This window comes from Gorilla gorilla, chromosome 15, assembly GCF_029281585.2.
Source record: "Gorilla gorilla gorilla isolate KB3781 chromosome 15, NHGRI_mGorGor1-v2.1_pri, whole genome shotgun sequence".
Classification (NCBI taxonomy): domain Eukaryota; kingdom Metazoa; phylum Chordata; class Mammalia; order Primates; family Hominidae; genus Gorilla; species Gorilla gorilla.
In genome coordinates, this window is record NC_073239.2 from 36,159,570 (window position 1) to 36,166,470 (window position 6,901).

At 42.2% G+C, this 6,901-nt stretch overlaps 1 non-coding gene across 1 annotated transcript; it reads left to right on the plus strand.

Annotated features, from left to right (window-relative positions):
* Positions 1–2,313: 2,313 nt before the first annotated feature.
* Positions 2,314–2,407, plus strand: TRNAY-GUA (transfer RNA tyrosine (anticodon GUA)). Its single transcript has 2 exons — positions 2,314–2,350; positions 2,372–2,407. It is a non-coding gene; the product is annotated as a tRNA-Tyr (tRNA).
* Positions 2,408–6,901: the final 4,494 nt, after the last annotated feature.

Here is a 6,901-nt window from a genome sequence, read left to right on the forward strand (position 1 = left end):
GTGGCTTGCTGCACCTCCAGTAGGTATTCAGCTGGGGGGTGGGTGTCCCAGTGGTCTTGGGGTAGTGGTGTTGTGGGAAGTCAGGGACCCCAAACGGAGGGACCAGCTGAAGCCATGAGAGAAGAATGTGGATTGTGAAGATTTTATGGACATTTATTAGTTCCCCAAATTAACACTTTTGTAATTTCTTATGCCTGTCTTTACTGCAATCTCTAAACATAAATTGTAAAGATTTCATGGATACTTATCACTTCCACAATCAATACCCCTATGCTTTCCTATGCCTCTCTTTACTTTAATCTCTTAATCCTGTCAGTTGAGGAGGATGTATGTCACCTCAGGACCCTGTAAATATTGCATTAACTGCACAAATTGTACAGCATGTGTGTTTGAGCAATATGAAATGTGGGCACCCTGAAAAAAGAACAGGATAACAGCAATGTTCAGGGAATAAGAGAGAGAACCTTAAACTCTGACCGCCAGTGAGCCGGGTGGAACAGGGCCATATTTCTCTTCTTTCAAAAGCAAATGGGAGAATTATCGTTTAATTCCTTTTCTCAGCATGGAACGTCCCTGAGAAAGAGAATGTGCACCTAGGCGTAGGTCTCTGAACTGGCCCCCCCGGGACATACCTGTCTCTTATGGTCGAGATTGCAGAGGTGAAATAAACTGCAGTCTCCCATAGCGCTCCCAGGCTTATTAGGAAGAGGAAATTCCCACCTAATAAACTTTGGTCAGACTGGTTGATCTCAAAACCCTGTCTCCTGATAAGATGTTATCAATGACAATGGTGCCAAAACTTCATTAGCAATTTTAATTTCACTTCGGTCCTGTGGTCCTGTGATCTCGCCCTGTCTCCACTTGCCTTGTGATATTCTATTACCCTGTTAAGTACTTGATGTCTGTCACCCACACCTATTCGTATCTCCCTCCCCTTTTGAAACTCCCTAATAAAAACTTGCTGGTTTTTGTGGCTTGTGGGGCATCACGGATCCTACCAATGTGTGATGTCTCCCCCGGATGCCCAGCTTTAAAATTTCTCTCTTTTGTACTCTGTCCTTTTATTTCTCAAGCCAGTCGACGCTTATGAAAATAGAAAAGAACCTACGTGATTATCGGGGCAGGTCCCCCGATATAGTGGCACACACCAGATAAGATCTGAAACATTGTCAAACTCATGGGGTCAGGGTAAGCAGTCCAACACTGACACTTCTGTCTTCTACTTCACCCACCCCTTTTTTTTTTTTTTTTTTTTTTTTTTTAGACAGGGTCTCTTCTGTCACCCAGGCTAGAATTCAGGGGCATAATCATAGCTCACTGTAGCCTTGAACTCCTGGCCTCAAGCAATCCTCCCACCTCAACCTCCCAAGTAGCTGGGACTACAGGCTTGTGCTACCACACCCAGCTAATTTTTGTAATTTTTGTAAAGATAAGGTTTTGCCATGTTGCTCAGGCTGGTCCTTGCACCTTTGCTTTTTCAGAGCCCACAGAGCCTTGTCCTACTTCTAAAAGTTGCAACTGGCAAAATATTTCTGGTCGGTTTGCAGAGGAGGGAAGCCAACCACCAGGGTGACCCCGAGGGAGGAGGGGTATCACATGTGCCTCTGCAATCCCTGGGAGGGGTCTCCTCACCTAATTCTATTTGTTCTTTCCCTCACTTCCCAGTACACCTCAACGGGCCAATAAGTGAACTTAGGATACTGTGGGTAGAAGGCAGAAAGCGCATCGGGAGGAAGAACGGGGGTGGGGGATGAGGGGGTGGGAGAGCAGTGGAAGGTGTAGGGAGGTCAGAGTGTTAGGGAAGGGCCTCATTACCGGCCACCACCAGACCCTGCGGCTCGGCTGGGGTTGGAAGCCTTCTACCAGTGTCCATTCCAGGTCTCCTCCTTTCTCCTCCAGCAACCCTTCCCTCACCGGGCCCCCGCACCCTGCATCCACCTCGCCAACCCCTCTGCCTCTCACCCTCTCACTTTTTTTTTTTTTTTTTTTTTTGCCACTGAGGTCTGTCATCCTCACCTGTAGAAAGGGGGATGCACAGGAAGAAGAAGATAGAAGTGAGAGCACACTCCCACCACTACCCCCACGCCCCCTACCCGGCTCGCCCCTCTTGGGTCGTTGTTATCGATGCCGGGTGAAGCCAGTCAACCACACCCAGAGGATTTTGTTCCGCCGCAAAAGGAGCGCGGTGGCGGTCGGCGCAGGGTTATCTCTCCAAGGCGAGTTCCAACCAACTTAAAGCTTATTGGACTACTAGAGTTGCAAGGAGTCTTGCATTTGCTGAAAGATCAATGACCCAACCACAAAAGTGTGCGCCCTTCGATAGCTCAGCTGGTAGAGCGGAGGACTGTAGCCTGTAGAAACATTTGTGGATATCCTTAGGTCGCTGGTTCGATTCCGGCTCGAAGGAGGTGGCGTATTCTTTTGCATACGCACGCACCAAAACTACGTGGCTGCATTTCTGCCTGGTCAAAGGCTTTGCCAGCCAGCATCCACACTCTCCCAGGCGAAACCTAGCAAGGCCTTTCCGGATTACCCAGCTTCCCACAGCCTATGCTGTGGCCTTGGGAATCTTCTCATTCTTCAAGTCATTGCTTTCTCTACTATCTTCAAATTTTTTATATAATCTGGGATTTTTATCTCCAAGTCATTGATTTTTATGGCCATTAGGTGACACTATAACTGATATTCTTATGAAACTAGATGAAATATTTGAATAAAATGTTAGAAAATTGAATTCATGTATATTAAAACAATGTCTTAACAATTATTTACATTTACATATAAGTTCTATTTCTTTCCTTGCTCACAAATTTTTTGCATCTCACTGTTTCGTGATTTTATTTTTTATTTTCAGGAGTTCAACCTTGAGTAATTCCTTTAGAATGCATCCATGGATCTTAATGAAGATATAAGTTCTAGAACACCCCCCCAACAAGTGCCCTCAATGTAAACTCTCTTTTGACTGCTATTTATGCTGAAAACAGAATTGGAGGTATTATGGGCTGAACTGTGTCTTTACAAAATTTAATATGCTAAAGCCCCAATCACCATACACCAGAATGTGACTATAGGATAGCACCTTTAACAAAGTGATTAAGTGAGAGGCTGTTAGGGTGTGCCATAATCCAATCCGACTAATACCCTTATAAGAAGAAAAAAATCTGGACACAGAGAGACACCAGAGATGTATGCAAATAAAGGGTGAACTGTGTAAGGACAGAGAGAGAAGGCAGCCATCTGCAAGCCAAAGAGAGGTCTCAGAAACCAGTAGCTTGATCTTGGGCTTCAAACCTCTAGAACTGTAAGAAAATGAATTCCTGTTGTTAAAGCTACTCTTTCTGTGGTATTTTATGATGTTAGCCCTAGAAAACCAATATACTAGGCTCAAAATCATTTTCCCTCTTACTCCTGAAGATAACTGACATTGTTCTTGTTACACAGAGTTTTCATTGATGATGAAACTGATTTTTCTTATTTTATGGATAATTTTTTTTCTTTTACATTTCAGGAAGCGCTTAAGCTTTTGTCTTTATTCTTGGACTTTGGAGACATCACCAAGGTGTATATAGTTGTGGGTATTTTTATGTTTAATACTGTTCACTGCATGGTCTCCCAAATTTCAGAAGTGTCTTTCTTTAGTTCAGACAACTTATTTATTCTTTATTTATTTTATCTCCTCCATTTTTGTTATTTTCTGAAGTTCCTATTAGATATATGTTGAGCATCCTGGATTTAACTTCCATGTCTCTTAATATTTCTCTCATATATTTCATCTCTTAGTTCTACATTCTAGAAGATTATCTTCAGCCAAGCCTCTTATATACGGTCATGTGTCACTTAACAACAAGGATATGGTTTAAGAAATGCATCATCAGGCTTTTTCATTATGTGCAAACATAGTGGAGTATACTTACACAAACTAAGGTGGTATAGTCTACTACACAGCTAGTCTATATGGTGTAGCTTATTACTTCTAGGCTATAAACCCATACAGCATGTTACTATACTGAGTATTATAGGCAATTGTAAAACAGTGTTAAGTATTTGTGTGTATCTAAACATAGAAAAGCCACAGATAAAAAATGGGGCCGGGTGCAGTGGCTTACACCTGTAATCCCAGCACTTTGGGAGGTCAAGGCAGGCAGATCAGCTGAGGTCAGGAGTTGGAGACCAGCCTGACCAACATGGAGAAACCCTGTCTCTACTAAAAACGCAAAAATTAGTCAGGCGTGGTGGTGCATGCCTGTAATCCCAGCTACTCGAGGGGCTGAGGCAGGAGAATCGCTTGAACCCAGAGGCAGAGGTTGTGGTGAGCCAAGATCATGCCGTTGCACTCCAGCCTGGGCAACGAGCAAAACTCCGTCTCAAAAAAAAAAAGTTTATTTAATTTTTTTCTTCAATAATAAATTAGCCTTAGTTTATTATAACTTTTTCTATAAACTTTTTAATTTTTAAAGTTTTTTTACTCTTTTGTAATAGCACTTAGCTTAAAACACACTGTATATTTATACAAAAATATTTTATGTCCTTATTCTATAAACTTTTTTATTTAAAATTTTTTAATTTTATTTTACTTTTTAAGCTTTTTTGTTAAAAAACTAAGACACACACATTAGCCTAGACCCTCACAGGGTCAAGATTGTCAATATCACTATATCACTGTCTTTCACCTCCATATCTTGCCCCACTGGTAGGTTTTTTGTTTGTTTGTTTGTTTGTTTTGGTTTTTTTTTTTTTTTTTTGAGACCGAGTTTTGCTCTTGTTGCCCAGGCTGGAGTGCAATGGCATGATCTCAGCTCACTGCAGCTTCAGCCTCCCGAGTTCAAGCGATTCTCCTGCCTCAGCCTCCCGAGTAGCTGGGATTACAGGCATGCGCCATCAAGCCAGGCTAATTTTGTATTTTTACTAGAGATGGGGTTTCTCCATGTTGGTCAGGCTGGTCTCGAACTCCTGACCTCAGGTGATCTGCCCACCTTGGCCACCCAAAGTTCTGGGATTACAGGCGTGAGCCACCGTGCCTGGCCACCACTGGTAGGTCTTTGGGGGCAATAAGACGCATAGAAATGTTATCTCCTATGAGAACAATGCTTTCTGAAATACCTCCTGAAGGACCTGCCTGAGACTATTTTACAGTTAACATTTTAAAAATATATAAGTAGAAAAAGTGCACTCTAAAATAAACAAAAAATATGGTATAGTAAATACTAGGCAATAGGAATTTTTCAACTCCATTATAATCTTATGGGACCACTGATGTAAACGCAGTTTGTCATTGATGGAAACATTGTTACGCAGGGCATGACTATGATTGATATGTGTGTATATATTACTTTAATTTTGATGATACCATTATTAATTTAAAGAACTCTTTGGTTCTTAGAAGTTCCATTTTCATAACATCTATTCCTGGTTTGTTCATATTTACATTATTTTATTAATATAAATTTGGAAATGTAAAGATTGTTTCCATCATTTAAGTATCTGTTTCCTCTAAGGTCACTCATTCTATTTGTTCATTTTTATCCTTCTCATTAACACTATGGTTATACTCAAGGACTGGTAATATTTGCATGTCAATTCAAATAGATGGATTGAGGACTGTGGAGCAGATTTCTCCTGTTTGTATTTTAGACTTGTGTTTGTTTCTCTCTTTTTAAAAACTCGATTCCCGCCGGGCGCGGTGGCTCACGCCTGTAATCCCAGCACTTTGGAAGGCCGAGGCGGGCGGATCACAAGGTCAGCAGATCGAGACCATCCTGGCTAACACGGTGAAACCCCGTCTCTACTAAAAATACAAAAAATTAAAAAATTAGCTGGGTGTGGTGGCGGTCGCCTGTGGTCCCAGCTACTTGGGAGGCTGAGGCAGGAGAATGGCGTGAACCCGGGAGGCGGAGCTTGCAGTGAGCCGAGATTGCGCCACTGCACTCCAGCCTGGGCGACAGAGTGAGACTCCGTCTAAAAAACAAAAAAAATTCGATTCCCTTTGCTATTTTTTTCCTCCTAATAGTTCCTTTGCAACAGACTGAATGGCCATGTCCCCTTAAATTCATATAATGAATTTAACCCCAATGTGATGGTATTTGGAAATGGGACCTTTGGAAAATCATTAGCATGTAAGGCTGGAGCCCTCATGAACGAAATTAGTCTCCTTATAAGAAGAGGCCACAGAGCTAGCTAGCTCTTCTTCCTCCATGTGAGGGCACAGAAAGAAGACTGCCCTCTATAAACCAGAAAGAGCCCCACCAAGAACCCCATCATGCTGGCTCTGGGATATCAAATTTCCAGCCTCTAGAATGGTGAGAAACAAATGTTTGTTGTTTACCTATTTATGGTAATTTGTTACAGCAGCCTGAACAAAGACATCCTCTTACTACGAGACTTGGTAATAGCACCCTGTCTTGTTTTCCTATGTGTTAAAAAATAAAAAGAAAAAGGAGGAAAAGGAAAAAAGGTTAAGTTTTATATTAAAGAATTTGTCATAATGAAAAAGATAGGTTCTAAAATCTGTTAACTCAATCAAATCTCCATAGGCCTGGCACGGTAGCTCATGTCTGTAGTACCAGCATTTTGGGAGGCTGAGGCAGTGGATCACTTGAGGTCAGGAGATTGAGACCAGCCTGGCCAACATGGCGAAACCCCCTCTCTACTAAAAATACAAAAATTAGCCGGTCGTGGTGGCTCATGCCTGTAATCCCAGCTACTCACGAGGCTTAGGCAGGAGAATCGCTTGAACCCGGGAGGCGGAGGCTGAAGTGAGCCGAGATAGCGCCACTGCACTCCAGCTTGGGTGACAGAGGGAGACTCAACCTCAAAAACAAAACAAAACAAAACAAAACAAAACAAAACAAAACAAAACAAAAACTTATTCTAGACTGTGATTCTGTGTATATGTGTGTTTCTA